Raw genomic sequence first — 20,539 nt, forward strand, 5'->3', positions numbered from 1 at the left:
GGGCGCCATGGCTCACGCCTGTAATCCCAACACTTTGGGAGGGCAAGGCAGGCGGATCACGAGGTCAAGAGAGAGACCATCCTGGCCAACATGGTGAAATCCCGTCTCTACTAAAAATACAAAAATTAGCTGGGCATGGTGGCGTGCCTATAGTCCCAGCTGCTCTGGAGGCCGAGGCAGGAGAATCGCTTGAACCAGGGAGGCTGAGGTTGTAGTGAGCCGAGATCGCGCCACTGCACTCCAGCCTGGGCGACAGAGCGAGACTCTGTCTCTAAATAAATAAATAAATAAAGTGAAAACTGTAACTGTTACATCAGACAAAAACTGACAGCGGGGCTGGATTTGGTATGCAGGCTGTAGTTTGCCAGTCTCTAGTCTAAGTAGTCCAGAGTGTAAGGGAATAATTCAAGATACGTTCAAGAAGGTGGGTCATGGCCGGGCACGGTGGCTCATGTCTGTAATCCAGCACTTTGAGAGGCTGATGCAGGCAGATCACTTGAGGCCAGGAGTTCGAAACCAGCCTGGCCAACATGGTGAAACCGCATCTCTACTAAAAATACAAAAATTAGCTGGGCATGGTGTGCCTATAATCCCAGCTACTCAGGAGTCTTAGGTGGGAGAATCTCTTGAACCCGGAAGACGCAGGTTGCAGCGAGTCTAGATTGTACCACTGTACTCCAGACTGGGTGACAGTGAGACTCTGTTAAAAAAAAAAAAAAAAAAAGGGTCACAACCGAATAATGGTGGCACTGAATGTCAGGCTAAAATTATTATTTTATTTTTTTATTTTTGAGACAGGGTCTCACTCTAACTCAGGCTGGAGTGCAGTAGTGGTATCACAGGTCACTGCAGGCTTGACTTCTGGGTTCAATTGATCCTCCTGTAAGGACTGAATTTAAATATATGTCCAGAGTCACAAATTGCAAAAGAGAACTTTATAGACTGACTTGAGCAATTAAAAAAATTGTTAATTGAAGGTGAGAACAATCCTATTTTGTAAGGGGTCTTTCTAATAAGATAACAACTTAGAAGTTGTTAATTTTATATTAGGAAGTCAAAGGGAAAGGGTGCAAAACAGTAAAAATGTCTCCTGGAGGCCGGGCGTGGTGGCTCACGCCTGTGATCCCAGCATTTTGGGAGGCCGAGGCGGGCGAATCACCTGAGGTTGGGAGTTCGAGACCAGCCTGACCAACATGGAGAAACCCCATTTCTACTAAAAAACACAAAATTAGCGGGGCGTGGTAGCGCATGCCTGTAATCCCAGCTACCAGGGAGGCTGGGGCAGGAGAATTGCTTGAACCCGGGAGGTGGAGGTTGCAGTGAGCCAAGATCATGCCATTGCACTCCAGCCTGGGCGACAAGAGCGAAACTCCGTCTCAAAAAAAAAAAAAAAAGTTTCCTGGGTATAGGGAGTAAAAATTGGGCCGGGCACAGTGTCTCACGCCTGTAATCCCAGCACTTTGGGAGGCCAAGGCAGGTGGATCACCTGAGGTCAGGAGCTCAAGACCAGCCTGGCCAACGTGGCAAAACCCCATCTCTACTAAAAATACAAAAATTAGCTGTGCGTGGTGGCAGGTGCCTCTAATCCCAGCTACTTGGGAGGCTGAGGCAGAAGAATTGCTTGAACCTGGGAGGCAGAGGTTGCAGTGAGCTGAGATCATGCCATTGCACTCCAGCCTGGGCGACAAGAGCGAAACTCCGTCTCAAAAAAAAAAACAAAAAACGGTGAGGCGCGCATGGCTCACGCCTGTAATCCCAGCACTTTGGGAGGCCGAGACGGGTGGATCATGAGGTCAGGAGTTCAAGACCAGCCTGGCCAAGATGGTGAAACCCCGTCTCTACTAAAAATACAAAAATTAGCCAGGCGTGGTGGTGGGCGCTTGTAATCCCAGCTACTCGGGAGGCTGTGGCAGAACCTGTGAGATGGAGGTGGCAGTGAGCTGAGATCTTCCCCACTGAACTCCAGCCTGGGTGACGAGACTCCGTCTCAAAAAAAAAAAAAATTGGCCATAAACCTTAAAAGAGATATTATGACCCAGCTTAATATAAATATCACTAGTAGCCACCTGTAGTCCCAGCTACTTGAGAGGCTGAGGTGGGAGGATTGCTTGAGCCCAAGAGTTCAAGTCCAGCCTTGGCAACGGAGGGAGACCCTGTCTTTGAAAAAATAAATTTTTTTTTTTTTTTGAGATGGAGTCTCACTCTGTCGCCCAGGCTGGAATGCAGTGGCACGATTTCTTTTTAGTAGAGACGGGGTTTCGCCATGTTCACCAGGCTGGTCTTGAACTCCTGACCTCAGGTGATCTGCCTGCCTCGGCCTCCCAAAGTGCTGGGATTACAGACGTGAGCCACTGTGCCCGGCAAATAAAATCATTTTTAAAATTACTTATGTTTTAGGCCAAGCATGGTGGCTCATGCCTGTAATGCCAACATTTTGGGAGGCCAAGGTGGGAGGATGTCTTGAGGCCAGGAGTTCAAAACCTGCCTGGGTGGCCGTGAGCAGTGATTCACGCCTGTAATCCCAGCACTTTGGGAGGCTGAGGCAGGTAGATCGTCTGAGGTCAGGAGTCAAGACCAGCCTGGCCAACATGGTGAAACCTCATATTTACTAAAAATACAAAAATTAACTGGGTGTGGTGGTACATGCCTGCAGTCCCAGCTATTTGGGAGGCTGAGGCAGGAGAATCGCTTGCACCCAGGAGGCAGGGTTGCAGTGAGCCAAGAACGCGCCACTGCACTCCAGCTGGAATGACAAAGCGAGACTCTGTCTCAAAACAAAAACAGAAACAGGCCAGGCGTGGTGGCTCATGCCTGTAATCCCAGCACTTTGGGAGGCTGAGGCAGGTGGATCACGAGGTCAGGAGATCGAGACCATCCTGGCTAACATGGTGAAACCCCGTCTCTACTAAAAATACAAAAATTAGCCGGGCGTGGAGGCTTTGCCTGTAGTCCCAACTACTTGGGAGGCTAAGGCAGGAGAATGGTGTGGACCCAGGAGACGGAGCTTGCAGTGAGCTGAGATCACGCCACTGCACTTCAGCCTGGGCGACAGAGTGAGACTCTGTCTCAAAACAAAAGAAAAAAAACAGAAACAAAAACAAAAACCTGATCGGGCGTGGTGGCTCATGCCTGTAATTCCAGCACTTTGGGAGGCCGAGGTGGGCAGATCACCTGAAGTCAGGAGTTCAAGACCAGCCTGGCCAACATGGTGAAACCCTGTCTCTACTAAAAATACAAAAATTAGCTGGGCGTGGTGGCAGGCGCCTGTAATCCCAGCTACTCGGAAGGCTGAGGCAGGAGAATCGCTTGAATCTGGGAGGTGGAGGTTGCAGTGAGCCAAGATTGCACCACTGCATTCCAGCCTGGGCGACAAAGCGAGACTTCCTCTCAAAAACAAAAAAGCAAAAACAAAAACCTGCCTGGGCAACATAGCCAGACCCTGTCTCTGGAAAAAAAAATCTCTGATGCCATTATTATCTTCTCAACAATGTAGAAGCATAGCCTACTGGGGCTGGAGGCAGTGGCTCAGACCTGTAATCCCACCACTTTGGGAGGCCAAGGCAGGTAGATCACCTAAGGTCAGGAGTTCGAGACCAGCCTGGCCAACATGGTGAAACCCCGTCTTTACTAAAAATACAAAATTAGCCAGGCATGGTAGTGTGTGCCTGTAATCCCAGCTACTTGGGCGGCTGAGGCAGGAGAATCGCTGGAACCAAGGAGGTGGAGGATGCAGTGAGCCGAGATCATGCCATTGCACTCTAGCCTGGGCAACGAGAGCACAACTCTGTCTCAAAAAAAAAAAAAGCATAGCCTATTCATTTGGTTTGGGAAGAGTTTTAAAAAGAGTACTGTATTTTGTGCTGAGTAGTTTTCTCGTATCTTTTTCTTTTTTTTTTTATTTGGTTATTTTTGAGACAATCTCTCTCTGTCGCCCAAGCCGCAGTACAGGGGCAGGATCATGGCTCATTGCAGCCTCGACCTTCTGGGCTCAAGTGATCTTCCTACTGCAGCCTCTTGAGTTGCTTGGGCTACAGCAGTGAGCCATCATGCCTGACTGAGTTTTCTCATATTCTGAGTTTTTTGTTCTTGTTGTTGTTTTTATGGTTGTTGTTCAAACAAAATGTCTCAGATATTTATTACTGAACCAGTCTACTAGTGCAAAGCGTATCAACAAAGAGAAAAAACATTTTCCAAGAAAACATATCCGACTGTCCAGATATTTTCAGCTTGATGTGGTAAGATCATAGTGACCTTGATACAGCAAAAATGTGTACCATCTTATGTGCAATTCCTTATATTAAGGAGTTCTTCTCTAATGTCTTCTGTTGGAGTAGTACCTGATTTTATTGTAAGTTTTCTTCCAAATCCACTGGGGAATGGGATGATTTTGATTTTGTTTCTTGGCCAGGAATCACTTGATTCTTAAAGTCTCTTGAGAAGACATGACCAGAAACAGAGTCAACCACACACACTACAATGGCAGAGAAAAGACAGGGGAGCTCATATTCTGAGTTTTGGTTTGGTGCTACCCGTGTGTCTTGGGCCAGCATCAACATGAACATCTTTACAGGAAAGAAGAGCCTTTTAAAAGCTATTTACCCGCTGGGCGCTGTAATCCCAGCACTTTGGGAGGCAGAGGCGGGTGGATCACAAGGTCAGGAGTTCAAGACCAGCCTGGCCAATATGGTAAAACCCCGTCTCTACTAAAAATACAAACATTAGCCGGGCGTGGTGGCGTGTGCCTGTAGTCCCAGCTACTCAGGAGGCAGAGGCAGGAGAACCACTTGAACCCGGGAGGCGGAGATTGCAGTGAGCCGAGATAGCACCACTGCACTCCAGCCTGGGCAACAGAGTGAGAGTCCGTCTCAAAAAAAAAAAAAGGTAAAAAGGTATTTACCTGTAAAAATGACATGCATTGAATGAAGTATTTTTAAAATGGTGGCCGGGCGCAGTGGCTCAAGCCTGTAATCCCAGCACTTTGGGAGGCTGAGGCGGGTGGATCACAAGTTCAGGAGATCGAGATCATCCTGGCTAACATGGTGAAACCCCGTCTCTACTAAAAATACAAGAAACTAGCTGGGCGTGGTGGCCCATGCCTGTAGTCCCAGCTACTTGGGAGGCTGAGGCAGGAGAGTCACTTGAACCCGGGAGGTGGAGGTTGCAGTGAGCCAAGATCGCACCACTGCACTCCAGCCTGGGCGACAGAGCGAGACTTTGTCTCAAAAAAATAAGTAAATAAATAATATAAAAAATAAAAATATAAATGGTCTTCTGCCAGGCACGGTGGCTTATGCCTGTAAACCCAGGACTTTGGGAGGCTGAGGTGGGTGGATCACTTGAGGTCAGGAGTTTGAGACAGCCTGGCCAACATGGCAAAACTCATCTTTCCTAAAAATACAAAAATTAGGCCAGGTGCAGTGGCTCACACCTGTAATCCCAGCACTTTGGGAGGCCAAGGCAGGTGGATCACCTGAGGTCAGGAGCTCAAGACCAGGCTGCACAAGATGGTGAAACCTCATCTCTACTAAAAATACAAAAATTAGCCGGGTGCGGTGGCAGGTGCCTGGAATCCCAGCTACTCAGGAGGCTGAGACAGGAGAATTGCTTGGACCCAGGCAGCAGAGGTTGCAGTGAGCTGAGATCGCACCATTGCACTCCAGCCTAGGCGATAGAGGAGTAAAACTCCATCTCAAAAAAAAGAAATAAAAAAAATCAGCTGGGGGTGGTGATACATGCCTGCAGTTCCAGCTACTTGGGAGGCTAAGGCAGGAGAATTACTTGAACCCGGGAGGTGTAGGTTGCAGTGAGCTGAGATTGTGCCATTGTACTCTCAGCCTGGGCAACAGAGCAGGACTCTGTCTCAAAAAAAAAAAAAAAAAAAAAAAGATCTTCTACCCCACGTCCCCAGCCTCCAGGCTGTGGCAATCCCCAGGCTGTGGATAGGTACTGGTCCATGGCCTATTAGGAAAGCAGCCACACAGCAAGAGATGAGCGCTCCGTGAGCCAGCATTACTGCCTGAGCTCTACCTCCTGTCAGATCAGTGATGGCATTAGATTCTCATAGGAGCGCGAACCCTATTGTGAACTGCACATTCGAGGGATCTAGGTTGTGCTTGCCTTATGAGAATCTTTTTTTTTTTTTTTGATACAGGATCTCTGTCGCCCAGGGTGGAGTGCAGTGGCGTGATCTTGGCTCACTGCAACCTCCGCCTCCCGGGTTCAAGCGATTCTCCTGCCTCAGCCTCCTGAGTAGCTGGGATTACAGGTGCTTGCCACTGTGCCCAGCTAATTATTTATTTATTTATTTATTTTAGATGGAGTCTCACTCTGTCACCAGGCTGGAGTGCAGTGGTGTGATCTCAGCTCACTGCAAGCTCCGCCTCCCAGGTTGGTGTGATCTCAGCTCACTGCAAGCTCCGCCTCCCAGGTTCATGCCATCTCAGCTCACTGCAAGCTCCGCCTCCCAGGTTCATGCCATTCTCCTTCCTCAGCCTCCTGAGTAGCTGGGACTACAGGTGCCTGCCACCACGCCCAGCTAATTTTTGTATTTTTAGTAGAGATGGGGTTTCATTGTGTTAGCCAGGATGGTCTCGATCACCTCTACTTCGTGATCCGCCTGCCTCGGCCTCCCAAAGTGCTGGGATTACAGGCATGAGCCACTGCACCCTGCTGTGCCCGGCTAATTTTTGTATTTTTAGTAGAGATGGATTTTGTGATGTTGGCCAGGCTGGTCTTGAACTCCCAACCTCAGGTGGCCTCCCAAAGTGCTAGGATGACAAGCGTGAGCCACTGCACCTGGCCACGTACGAGAATCTAATACTTGATGGAACGGTTTCTTTCCAAAACTATTCCCTCATCGTGGAAAAACTTGTCTTGCATAAAACCCATTTCTGGTGCCAAAAACATTGAGGACCACTGTTCTACCCCAAACATCACCTTATCTTATGTTTACATCTGAAGTTTATATTATAGAAAATAAGACCATTGAGTGGGCAGGGTGGCTCATTCTTGTGATCCCAGTACTTGGGGGGCCAAGATGGGAGGTTTGCTTGAGCCCAGGAGTTTGAGACCAGCCTGGACAACATAGGGAGAGCCTGTCACTACAAAAAATAAAAAATTAGCCAGATGTGGTATATGGTGATGCTGGGATTACAGGCATGAGTCACTGTGCCTGGCCTAGTGGACACATTTCTTGAGTGAGAGCACTGCTGTCATACTTTTCTCACTATTCTGAGTCCCTGGCACGTAGTAGATGCTCAAAAATGTTTGTTAAATATATTAATAATTTAGCTGTAATGGAGAAAAACTATGGACAAACCAGTCGTGGTAGTTTAGGCAAGAGATTAGACCCAGAACTAAAGCAGTGGCAGTAGGAGTGGACAGATAAAGCTAACCCAGAATTTTGATGTATTTCTAACCTTGAAGACCAGTTAGAAAAGGAATCAGATAAGGAGGTTTCTAGTTTGGGAGACTGGGTGAAATGCGACACCATTAGCTGAGACTGAAAGGGACAGATGGAGGAGTAGAAATATAATTTAATATAATTTATATTTAGTAGTTGAGGAAAGGGATTTTTTTTGTTGTTGCTTGTTTAGGAATGGGATGTTTTATCATGTTTGATGGGTGAGAAAAGAAGCCAGTGGAAAGAGAGGAGGGATTGAAGAAAACAGGATGACAGGGAGAACAAGGTCTGGTATGAGGCAGGAGAGGATAAAAGCCAAAGGAAACAAAGAGAAGGCATAGGAAGAGGGAAGGAGATGAAAGTCTAAGGGAAGGGCTTTTAAATTTGATTCTGGCGCTTGCACTCTCTCTCTCTTGCTCTGTGTGTATCTGTGTGTATACACACACAAAAAGAATATACATACATATATACACACACCCACATATATATATATACATTTTTTTTGAGACACAGCCTCTGTTGCTCAGCCTGGAGTGTAGTGATGTGATTATGGCTCACTGCAGCCTTGACCTCCCCAGGCTCAAGTGATCCTCCCACCTCAGTCTCCCAAGTAGCTGATACTACAGGTGTGCACTACCACACCCAGCTAATTAAAAAAAGTATTTTGTAGAGACGGGGTTTTGCCATGTTGCTCAGGCTGGTCTCAAACTCCTGGGTTCAAGTGATCCATCCATCTCGGCCTCCCAAAGTGCTGGGATTACAGGTTTGAGCCACCGTGCCTGCCCGCTTAATATATATTTGTTGAATGAATGAATTAGGTGCCAGATCCATGACAGAAATATATTTTACAGCAAAGGAATTCAGATCGCTTAAGCTTTTTGTTTGCAGGTTTGTTGGGTACTACAACCTGGAAATTAGTATCTAACTCCCATGTAGTATCTAACTTGTGAAATCTTGTTTTGCTTCCATCTCCAAAGAAGTGTCCTTCTGGAGGTTGCAGGGAGCTGAGATCATGACACTGCACTTCAGCGTGGACAACAGATCCAAACCTTGTCTCAATTAAAAAAATAATAATAAATTTTTTTAAAAAGTGTCCTACTTCAAGCACAGGATGATCTTTTCTGCCTGTGTTCTCTTTTTTTGAGACGGAGTTTCGCTCTTGTTGTCCAGGCCGGAGTGCAGTGGCACGATCTCAGCTTGCTGCAACCTCCGCCTCTCACGTTCAAGCGATTCTTCTGCCTTAGCCTCCCACGTAGCTGGGATTATAGGCATGCACCACCACGCCCAGCTAATTTTTTGTATTTTTAGTAGAGATGGGGTTTTGACATGTTGGGCAGGCTGGTCTCGAACTCCTGACCTCAGATGATCTGCCCACCTCAGCCTCCCAAAATGCTGGGATTACAGTGTGAGCCACCATGCCTGGTCATCTGCATGTGTTCTTAATGTCATTGTCTCTAGCCTTTTCCAGGAGTATGAATCTTCAATTTATTCCCTTAATCTTTCCATTTTGTCTACAAATATGCTTAGGTGTTCCATTCTAAAAAGCAAGACAAAACAAACCTTTCCTCAGGCCTCCTTTTTTTTTTTTTTTTGAGATGGAGCGAGCTCTGTCGCCCAGGCTAGAGTACAGTGGCGTGATATTGGCTCACTGCAAGCTCTGCCTCCCGGGTTCAGGCCATTCTCCTGCCTCAGCCTCCCGAGTAGCTGGGACTACAGGTGCCCGCCACAGTGCCCGGCAAATTTTTTGTACTTTTAGTAGAGACGGGGTTTCACCGTGTTAGCCAGGATGGTCTCAATCTCCTCACCTCATGATCCGCCCACCTCGGCCTCCTAAAGTGCTGGGATTACAGGCGTGAGCCACGGCTCCTGGCCACCTCAGACCTCCTTTTTATGCTGTGGTCTGTTAAACTTTTTCCACATTTCTAAGATTACTCCACAAACTATTCTCGCTAAAGGTACTTTGCTATCCATTCATTGGTTCCCACTCCCCCAAGCTACCAAAGTGGATACACTGAAAGCCACTCAATTGTCAAATTCAAAGGCCCTATTTTTCAGGCTGGGCACAGTGGCCCATGCCTATAATCCTATTATTTTGGGTGGGCAGATCGCCTGAGCCCAGGAGTTCAAGATCAGCCTGGGCAACATGGTGAAAACCTGTCTCTACCAAAAAAAAAACAAAACCCAAATTAGCCATGTGGCCCAGTGTGGTGGCTCACGCCTGTAATCCCAGCACTTTGGGAGGCCGAGGTGGGCAGATCACCTGAGGTCAGGAGTTCGAGACCAGCCTGACCAATATGGTGAAACCCTGTCTCTACTAAAAATACAAAAATTAGCTGGGCATGGTGGCGGGCGCCTGTAGTCCCAGCTACTCAGGAGGCTGAGACAGGAGAATTGCTTGAACCTGGGAAGCAGAGGTTACAGTGAGCTGAGATCGTGCCACTGCACTCCAGCACTCCAGCCTGGGCAACAGAGTGAGACTCTGTCTCAAAAAAAAAAAAAAATTAGCTGGGCATGGTGACTTGCATCTGTAATCCCAGCTACTTGGGAGGCTGAGGCAGGAGAATTGCTTGAAACCAGGAGGTGGAGGTTGCAGTGAGCTGAGATCGCACCACTGCACTCCAGCCTGGGCAACAGAGTGAGACTCTGTCTCACAAAAAAACAAAAACAAAAACAATTAGCCGTGTGTGGTGTAGTCCTAGCTACTTAGGAGGCTGAGGTGGGTGGATCACTTGAGCCCAGGAGGTCAAGGTAGAAATGAGCTGAGATCATGCCATGTACTTCAGCTTGGGTGACAGAGACACTGTGTCAAAAAAAAAAAAAAAAAAAAAAAAAAGGCCTTGTTTTCAGTCTCTGTTCTTTTTTTTTTTTTTTTTTTTTTGAGACAGAGTTTCCTCTTGTCACCCAGGCTGGAATACAGTGGTTCACTGCATCCTCTGCCTCCTGGGTTCTGGGTTCAAGTGATTCTTCTGTCTCAGCCTCCTGTGTAGATGAGATTACAGGTGTGTGCCACCATGCTCAGCTAATTGTTGTATTTTTAGTAGAGACGAGGTTTCACCATGTTGGCCAGGCTGGTCTAGAACTCCTGACCTCAAGTGATCCACCCACCTTGGCGTCCCAAAGTGCTGGGATTACAGACGTGAGCCACTGCACCCAACCTGTTCTTGGTCTCTTTGAAGTGTTACCACAGAGGGATCCCTATTCAGACCCTTGCTTGAGCCTCAAGCAAGAAAGAATTTGGACACGTCCATATGGTAAAGTGAAAGCAAGTTTATTAGGAAATAAAGAAATAAAAGAATGGTTACTTCATAGCCAGAGCAGCCCCGAGGGCTACTGGTTGACTACTTTTATGATTATTTATTGATTATATGCTAAATAAGGGGTGGATTATTTATGAGCTTTCTGGGAAAGGCATGGCAATTCCCCGAACTGAAGGCTCCTCCCCTTTTTAGACTTATTGGGTAACTTCCTGACTTTGCCATGACATCTGTAAACCTTCATGGTGCTGGTGGGAGTGTCTTTTGGCATGCTAATGAATTATAAGCATATATAATGAGCAGTGAGGATGACGAGGGGGGTCACTTTTCGTCGCCGTCTTGGTTTTGGTGGTTTTTGGCTGGCTTCTTTACCACATGCTGGTTTTATCAGCAAAGTCTTTGTGACCTGTACCTTGGGCCAACCTCCTATTTCATCCTGTGTCATAGAATGCCTGACATCCTGGGAGTGCAGCCCAGGAGGTCTCAGCCTCATTTTACCCTGCTCCTATTCAAGATGGAGTTGCTCTGTTTCAAAGGCCTCTGACAGAAGTGTTTGACATAGTTGACCAGCCATTCCTTTTTCTTGAAAAGGCTGTCTTCTGTTTCTTTTTTTGTTATTTATTTATTTTTTGAGACAGGGTCTCACTCAGTCACCCAGGATGGAGTGTAGTGGTGCCATCTCGGCTCACTACACCTCCACCTCATGGGTTCAAGCGATTCTCCCGCCTCAACCTACCAAGTAGTTGTGAGTACAGGTGCACACCACCACCACACCTGGCTATTTTTTGTATTTTTAGTAGAGACAGGGTTTCATCATGTTGGCCAAGTTGGTCTCGAACTCCTGGCCTAAGGTGATCCACCTGCCTTGGCCTCCCAAAGTGCTGGGATTACAGAGGTGAGCCACTGCACCCGGCCTTATTTATTTTATCTTTTTGAGACAGGGTTTCACTCTGTCACCCAGGCTGGAGTGCAGTGGCACGATTTCTGCTCACCATAGCCTTAACCTCTGGGCTTGAGTGATCCTCCCACTCCAGCCTCCCAAGTAGCTGGGACTACAGGTGGGCGCCATCACACCTGGCTAATTTTTTTTTTTTTGAAAAGGAGTTTTGCTCTTGTTGCCCAGGCTGGAGTTCAATGGCCGATCTCGGCTCACTGCAACCTCCGCCTCCCAGGTTCAAGTGATTCTCCTGCCTCAGCCTCCAGAGTAGCTGGGATTACAAGGGCACACCACCACGCCTGGTAAATCAAGGTCACAAATGATTCTTTTTTTTTTTGAGATGGAGTCTCCCTGTGTCGCCCAGGCTGGAGTGCAGTGGCGCCATCGCGGCTCACCGCAAGCTCCACCTCCTGGATTCACGCCATTCTCCTGCCTCAGCCTCCGGAGTAGCTGGGACTACAGGCGTCCGTCACCAGGCCTGGCTAATTTTTTGTATTTTTAGTAGAGACGGGGTTTCACTGTGTTAGCCAGGATGGTCTCGATCTCCTGACCTCGTGATCCTCCCGCCTCGGCCTCCCAAAGTGCTGGGATTACAGGCCTGAGCCACTGACCCCCGCCTTTTGTTTTGTTTTTTTTTTGAGGCGGAGTTTTGCTTTGTCGCCCAGGCGGGTGTGCAATGACGCGATCTCGGCTTGCTGCAACCTCTGCCTCCCGGCTTCAAGCGATTCTCTTGCCTCAGCCTTCAGAGTAGCTGAGATTACAGGTGCCTGACACCAGGCTCGGCTAATTTTTGTTTTTTTAGTAGAGACAAGGATTCACCATATTGGCCAGGCTGGTCTCAAGCTGACCTCAAGTGATCCGCCCGCCTCAGCCTCCAAAAGTGCTGCTATTACAGGCATGAGCCACCGCGCCAGCCCCAAGTGAGTCTCATGGGCTGGAGACACAGGCTATTATGAATTGCTAACCACAGTCTCTTAGTCTCCCTTTTAAATAACAAAAGAGGAAATTTCTTCACTTCCTGACACAACTCTCCATCATACAGTTGGCCAAGAGAAGTTAGCAACTTTCATCCTTAATTTGTGTCCTTTGAGAGTTGCTGCTTTCTTAGAGTCATTAAATGCATGTAGGCAGTGTCTGCTTCATTAAGCCAGATTTATACCAAATGAAAAGGCAGAGAAAGATCTAACTTAATGAATATTTCTTTTTTTTTTGAGACGGAGTTTCACTCTTGTCACCCAAGCTGGAGTGTAATTCGCGGTCTCCGGTCACTGCAACCTCCACCTCCTGGGTTCAAGCGATTCTCCAGCCTCAGCCTCCCAGCCTCAGCCTCCCAAGTAGCTGGGATTACAGGCGCCTGCCACCACACCCAGCTAATGTTTGTATTTTTAGTAGAGACAAGGGTTTCACCATGTTGGGCAGGCTGGTCTCGAGCCCCTGACCTCAGGTGATCCACCCTCCTTGGCATCCCAAAGTACTGGGATTGTAGGCGTGAGCCATCGCACCTGGTCTTAATTAAGATTTCTAAGAACTAGATCAACAAATCAGTGGGACTGTAAAGGCAACTCTTGGGACACAGGTCAGGAAACTTTGTGCTTAATTCACAAATCAAAAATCCAGCAATCTCACTTCTGGGTGTTAGAACTGTAGAAAATAAAATTTTAGACTGGGTACGGTGGCTCACGCCTGTCATCCCAGCACTTTGGGAGGCCGAGGTGGGTGGATCACGAGGTCAGGAGATCGAGACCATCCTGGCCAACATGGTGAAACCCCGTCTCTACTAAAAATACAAAAATTAGCCTGGTGTGGTGGCGTGCGCCTGTAGTCCCAGCTACTCCGGAGGCTGAAACGGGAGAATCACTTGAACCCGGGAGGCAGAGGTTGCAGTGAGCCGAGATTGGACCATTGAACTCCAGGCTTGGCAACAAGAGCGAAACTGTCTAAATAAATAAATAAATAAATAAATAAATAAATAAAATTTTAAGCCCCCCCAACTGACTAAATGGATCCCCATTTGGCCAAGAGGACCCCCAAACTCCTGAAAAGTTAGTTCAGGCAATGTGGGGAATGGGAGGCATTGGCTATGCCTCATTATACTTGCTCCCCTGTGGAGTTCTGGCACAACTGACCAGCATTAACATTAAAACAGAGATCTTGGCCGGGCACCATGGCTCACACTTGTAATCCCAGCACTTTGGGAGGCCGAGTCAGGTGGATCACCTGAGGTCAGGAGTTCGAGACCAGCCTGGCCAACATGATGAAACCCCGTCTCTACTAAAAATACAAAAAAAAATAATAATAATAAAATAAAAATTAGCTGGGTGTGGTAGTGCATGTCTGTAATCCCAACTACTTGGGAGGCTGAGACAAGAATCACTTGAATCTGGGAGGCGGAGGTTGCAGTGAACAGAGATCACATTACCACACGCCAGCCTGGGCAACAAGAGCGAAACTCCGTCTCAGAAAAACAAACAACAACAACAACAACAAAAAAGAGTTTGAGACCAGCCTGGCCAACATAGCGAAACCTCGTCTCTACTAAAAATACAAATGTTAGCGGGCTGTGGTGGCATGTGTCTGTAATCCCAGCTACTCAGGAGGCTGAGGCAGGAGAATTGCTTGAACCCGGGAGATGGAGGTTGCAGTGAATCGAGATCCTGCCACTGCACTCCAGCCCAAGGGATAGAATGAGAGTCTGTTGCAAAAAAAAAAATAAATAAAATAAAATGAATAAAATAAAACAAGAGATTTTAAGACTGACAAACCAGGCAGGGTGCGGTGGCTCAAGCCTGTAATCCTAGCTCTTTGGGAGGTCGAGGCAGGCCGATCAGAGGTTTGAGACCAGCCTGGCCAACATGGTGAAACCCTGTCTCTACTAAAAATACAAAAATCAGCTGGGCGTGGTAGTGCACACCTGTAATCCCAGCTACTCAGGAGGCTGAGCCAGGAGAATCTCCTGAACCCGGGAGACCAAGGTTGCTGTGAGCTGAAATCGAACCACTGCACTTTAGCCTGGGCAACAGAGTGAGACTCTCTCAAAAAAAAAAAGTCCGGGCACCGTGGCTCTCGCCTGTAATCCCAGCACTTTGGGAGGCCTAGGAGGGCAGATCGCGAGGTCAGGAGATCGAGACCATCCTGGCTAACATGGTGAAACCCTGTCTCTACTAAAAATACAAAAAAATTAGCTGGGCATGGTAGCGGGTGCCTGTAGTCCCAGCTACTCGGGAGGCTGAGGCAGGAGAATGGCGTGAACCCAGGAGGCGGAGCTTGCAGTGGGCCCAGATCGCGCCACTGCACTCCAGCTTGGGTGAGAGCGAGACTCCGTCTCAAAAAAAAAAAAAAAAGGGGGAAGAAAAGGACAAAAGAGACTAGCAAAATTCCAACCTGATGCTAGTATAACATCACATGAGAGATAAAAAAGGAAATCAAAATATTTTACCCCAAAATATATTTCTTTGCTATATATACAGTGGCTCTTGCCGGTAATCCCAGTACTGGGAGGCAGAGGCAGGAGTATTGCTTGAAGTCAGGAGTTAGAGACCAGCCTGAGCAACAAAGCCAGACTCTGTCTCTATAAAAATAATTAAATTAAATATAAATAAATAGGCCAGGTGTGGTGGCTCACGCCTGTAATCCCAGCACTTTGGGAGGCCGAGGCGGGCCGATCACGAGGTCAGGAGATTGAGACCATCCTTGCTAACACGGTGAAACCCCATCTCTACTAAAAATACAAAAAAAAGAAAATTAGCCAGGCGTGGTGGCAGGCTCCGGTAGTCCCAGCTACTCGGGAGGCTGAGGCAGGAGAATGGCGTGAACCCAGGAGGCAGAGCTTGCAATAAGCCGAGATTGCGCCACTTCACTCCAGCCTGGGCAAGAGTGAAACTCTGCCTCAAAAAATAAAAATAAATAAATAAGGCTTGGTGTGGTGGCTCACGCCTGTAATCCCAGCACTTTGGGAGGCCGAAGTGGGCAGATCCCGAGGTCAGGAGCTCGAGACCAGCCTGACTAACATGGTGAAACCCCGTCTCTACTAAAAATACAAAAACTAGCTGGGTGTGGTGGTGTGTGCCTATAATCCCAGCTAGTCAGGAGGCTGAGGCAGAAGAATCGCTTGAACCCAGGAAGCAGAGGTTGCAGTGAGCTGAGATCGTGCCACTGCACTCCAGCCTGGGCAACAGAGAGAGACTTCCTCTAAAAAATAAATAAATAAAAATAAAAATAAAAATAAATAAATAAAGTCCCTGCCAAGCCATCTTTTGTGGGGGAAAATTTGCATCGTAAATAATCTGTACGAACATAACTAGATCTTTCTCCTACCAGGTCCACCCAATCCTGAAGAGATTAACTGAGAGTCTAGTTTTTGTTTTTTTTTTTTTTTTTTTTTGAGATGGAGTCTTGCTCTGTTGCCCACGCTGGAGTGCTGTGGCAGGATCTTGGCTGACTGCAACCTCTGCCTCCCCGGTTCAAGCAGTTCTTCTGCCTCAGCCTGCCTAGTAGCCGGGACTACAGGAGCACGCCACGACGTCTGGCTAATTTTTTTTTTTTTTTGAGGAGTCTCGCTTTGTCGCCCAGGTTGGAGTTCAGTGGCGCAATCTCAGCTCACTGCAACCTCTGCCTCCCGGGTTCAAGCGATTCTTCTGCCTCAGCCTCCAGAGTAGCTGGGACTACAGGCATGCACCACCAAGCCTGGCTAATTTTTTTTTTTTTTTTTTTTTTTTTTTTAGTAGAGGCGGGGTTTCACCATATTGGCTGGGCTGGTCTTGAACTCCTGACCTCGTGATCTGCCCGCCTCAGCCTCCCAAAGCGGTGGGATTTTAGGTGTAAGCCACCGCACCTCACCTTTTTTTTTTTTTGAGATGGAGTTTTGCTTTTGTTGCCCAGGCTGTGGTACAATGGTGGGATCTCGGCTTACTGCAACCTCCGCCTCCCGGGTTCAAGAGTTCGAGCAATTCTCCTACCTCAGCTTTCGGAGTAGCTGGGATTACAGGCATGCGCCACCATGCCTGGCCAATTTTTTTTTTTTTTTTTTTTTTTTGTATTTTTAGTAGAGACTGGGTTTCTCCATGTTGGTCAGGCTGGTCTTGAACTCATGACCTCAGGTGATCCACCTGCCTCAGCCTCCCAAAGTGCTGGGATTACAGGCATGAGCCACTGTGCCTGGCCTAGTTGTCTTTTTTGAGATGGAGGTCCCGCTCTGTCACCCAGGCTGGAGTGCAATGGTGTGATCTCAGCACACTGCAACCTCCACCTCCTGGGTTCAAGAGATTCTCCCCCATCAGCCTCCTGAGTAGCTGGGATTACAGGCACCTGCCATCATGCCCGGCTAATTGTTGTATTTTTATAGAGAAGGTGTTTCACCATGTTGGTCAGGCTGGTGGGAGTGTAGCAGTGAGGAGGACCAGAAGTCACTCTGGTGGCCATCTTGGTTTTGGTGGGATTTAGCTGGCTCCTTTACTGCAACCTGTTTCTTTTGTTTGTTTGTTTTTCGAGATGGAGTCTCACTCTGTCTCCCAGGCTGGAGTGCAGTGGGGTGATCTCAGCTCATTGCAACCTCAGCCTCCTGGGTTACAGCGATTCTCCTGCCTCAGCCTCCCGAGTAGCTGGGATTACAGGCGTGCGCTACCACAACTGGCTAATGTTTATATTTTTAGTAGAGACAGGGTTTTGCCATGTTGGCCAGGCTGCTCTCTATGCTCTCTAACTTTTGACCTCAGGTGATCCATTCGCCTGGACCTCCCAAAGTGCTGGGATTACAGGCATGAACCGATTAGAAGCATGAGCCAATGCGCCTGGCCTGGTTTAAACACCTCTGACATTTACCCCAACCCTTTTATAACAGAACCCTTAATCTTTTTTTTTTTTTTTTTTTTTTTTTGAGACAGAGTCTCACTCTGTCACCCAGGCTGGAGTGCAGTGGCGCAATCTCCGCTCACTGCAACCTCCGCCTCCTGGGTTGAAGCAATTCTCCTGCCTCAGCCTCCTGAGTATCTGGGATTACAGGTGCCCCCGACCATGCCTAGCTAATTTTTTTGTATTTTTAGTAGACATGGGTTTCACTATGTTGGCCAGGCTGGTCTTGAACTTCTTACTTTGTGATCCACCCGCCTTGGCCTCCCAAAGTGCTGGGATTACAGGCGTGAGCCACCGTGCCTGGCCTTTTTATTCTTTTAATTTTAAGCAGAATCTTGCTCTGTTGCCCAGGCTTGAGTCCAGGGGCATGATCTTGGCTCACTCCAACCTCTGCCTCCTGGGTTCAAGTGATTCTCCTGCCTCAGCCTCCCGAGTAGCTGGGATTACAAGCATGTGCCACTACACCCAGCTCATTTTTATATTTTTCGTAGAGACGGGGATTCTCCATGTTGGCCAGGGTGGTCTCAAACTCCTGACCTCAGGTGATCCACCCACCTCGGCTTTCCAAAGTGGTGAGATTGCAGGCATGAGCCACTGCGCCCAGCCTTCTGTAACTTCTTCAGGATGAATAAGGGCGATGATATTCCTGCCTAACTATTAGGATCTCTTGTGTTCAGGGTAGATAGGAGCTCAGTTAGAAAGCATCAGTATGGTGAGGGCCATTTATAACTCTTGAGTTCTGACAAAAAGTGATGTCTGGAAGATTAGTAAGTATTCATTTAAGAAAACATTCAGGGGCCGGGCATGATGGCTCATGCCTGTAATCCCAGCACTTTGGGAGGCCGAGGCAGGCAGATCACCTGAGGTCAGGAGTTTGAGACCTGCCTGGCCAACATGGTGAAGCCCCACCTCTACTAAAAATGCAAAAATTAGCTGGGCATGGTGGCACAGGTCTGTAGTCCCAGCTACTCGGGAGGTGAATCGCTTGAACCTGGGAGGCAGAGGTTGCAGTGAGCTGAGATTGCACCACTGCACTCCAGCCTGAGTGACAGAGGGAGACTCCATCTCAAAAAAAAAAAAAGAGGAATCATACAATATTTGCCCTTTTGTGGATGGCTCATTTCATTTGGCAAAATGTCAACAATTTATGTTTCAGCATGTGACAGAATTTCTTTCTTTTTTAAGGTTGAATAATATATATATATATACATATATAAAATAATATTTTATACACACACACACACACTGTTTTTTTTTTGAGACGGAGTTTTGGAGTTTTGCTTTTGTCATCCAGGCTGGAGTGCAATGGCATGATCTTGGCTCACTGCAACCTCAGCCTCCTGGGATCAAAGGACTCTCCTGCCTCAGCCTCCAAAGTAGCTGCGATTAGGGGCATAGGCAACCACACCTGGCTAATTTTTTTTTTTTTTTTTGAGACAGAGTCTCGCTCTGTCGCCCGGGCTGGAGTGCAGTGGCGCCGTGTAAGCTCACTGCAACATCCACCTCCCAGGTTGAAGTGATTCTCGTGCCTCAGCCACCTGGCTAATTTTGTTTTATATTTTTATAGAGACAGGGTTTCACCATGTTGGTCAGGCTGGTCTTGAATTCCTGACCTCAGGTGATCTGCCTGCCTCGGCCTGCCAAAGTGTTGGGATTACAGGCGTGAGCCACCATGCTCAGTCTTATATATTTTTTTGACACAGGATCTCACTTTGTCACCCAGAGTGGAGTGTAGTGGTGTGATCATGGCTCACTACAACCTCTGCCTCCCAGGATCAAGGGATCCTCCCACCTCCACCTCCCTAGTAGCTGGGACGTCCCACCATGCCCGGCTAATTTTGTAATTTTGTGTGTGTGTGTGTGTGTGTGTGTGTGTGTGTGTTTTAGATGGAGTTTTGCTCTTGTTGCCCAGGCTGGAGTGCAATGGCATGATCTCGGCTCACTGCAACCTCTGCCTCCTGGGTTTAAGTGATTGTTCTGCCTCAGCTTCCCAATAGCAGGATTATAGACGTCCACAACCATGCCTGCCTCATTTTTGTATTTTTAGTAGTGACCAGGGTTTCATCGTGTTGGCCAGGCTGGTCTTGAACTCCTGACCTCAGGTGGTCCACCTGCGTTGGTCTCCCAAAGTGTGAGCCCCCACGCCTGGCATGTGTGGTTTTTTTGTAGAGACAGTGTTTCGCCTTTTTTTTTTTTTTTTTTTTTTTTTTTGAGATGGAGTCTAACTCTGTCTCCCCAGCTGGAGTGAGTACAGTGGTGTGATCTTGGCTCACTGCAACCTCTGCCTCCCAGGTTCAAGTGATTCTACTACCTCAGACTCCTGAGTAGCTGGGACTACAGGCATGTGCCACCACACTTGGCTAATTGTATTTTTAGTAGAGAAGGGGTGTCACTATGTTGGCCAGGCAGGTCTCGAACTCCTGACCTCAGGCGATTTGCCTGCCTCGGCCTCCCAAAGTGCTGAGATTCACCATTTTGCCCAGGCTAGTCTCGAAAGTCCTGAGCTCAAACGATCTTTTATACTCCCAGGCCAAGCGATCCTGGCTTCCCAAAGTGCTGGGATTACAGGCATGAGCCACTGCGCCCGGCCGAATAATATTCTCTTGTTGCTATATACTACATCTTATTTAACCATTCAACTGTTGATGGGCACTTGGGTTTCTGCTGCCTTTGTCTATTGTGAATAATGCTGCTATGAGTATGGTTGTAACACTGAGTCCCTGATTGTAATTCTTTTGGGTTTAAAACCAGAAGTGGAATTGCGGGATCATATGGTAAATCTATTTTTAATTTTTTGAGGATCTGCCATACCATTCCATAGTGGCTGCACCATTTAACATGCCCACCAACAGTGCACAAGTGTTCCAATTTCTTCACATCCTTGTTAACGCTTTTTTTTTGATAAGTAGTCAGCCTAATGGGTCGAGGTGACATCTCATTTTTTTTAATTACATTTTTTTCTTTCTTTCTTTTTTTTTTTTTTGAGGCGCAGTTTCACTCTTGTTGCCCAGGCTGGAGTGCAATGGCGCGATCTTGACTCATCGCAACCTCCGCTTCCTGGGTTCAAGCGATTCTCCTGCCACAGCCTCCCTGGTAGCT

The sequence above is a fragment of the Pongo pygmaeus genome, chromosome 10 (assembly GCF_028885625.2).
Source record: "Pongo pygmaeus isolate AG05252 chromosome 10, NHGRI_mPonPyg2-v2.0_pri, whole genome shotgun sequence".
Lineage (NCBI taxonomy): Eukaryota > Metazoa > Chordata > Mammalia > Primates > Hominidae > Pongo > Pongo pygmaeus.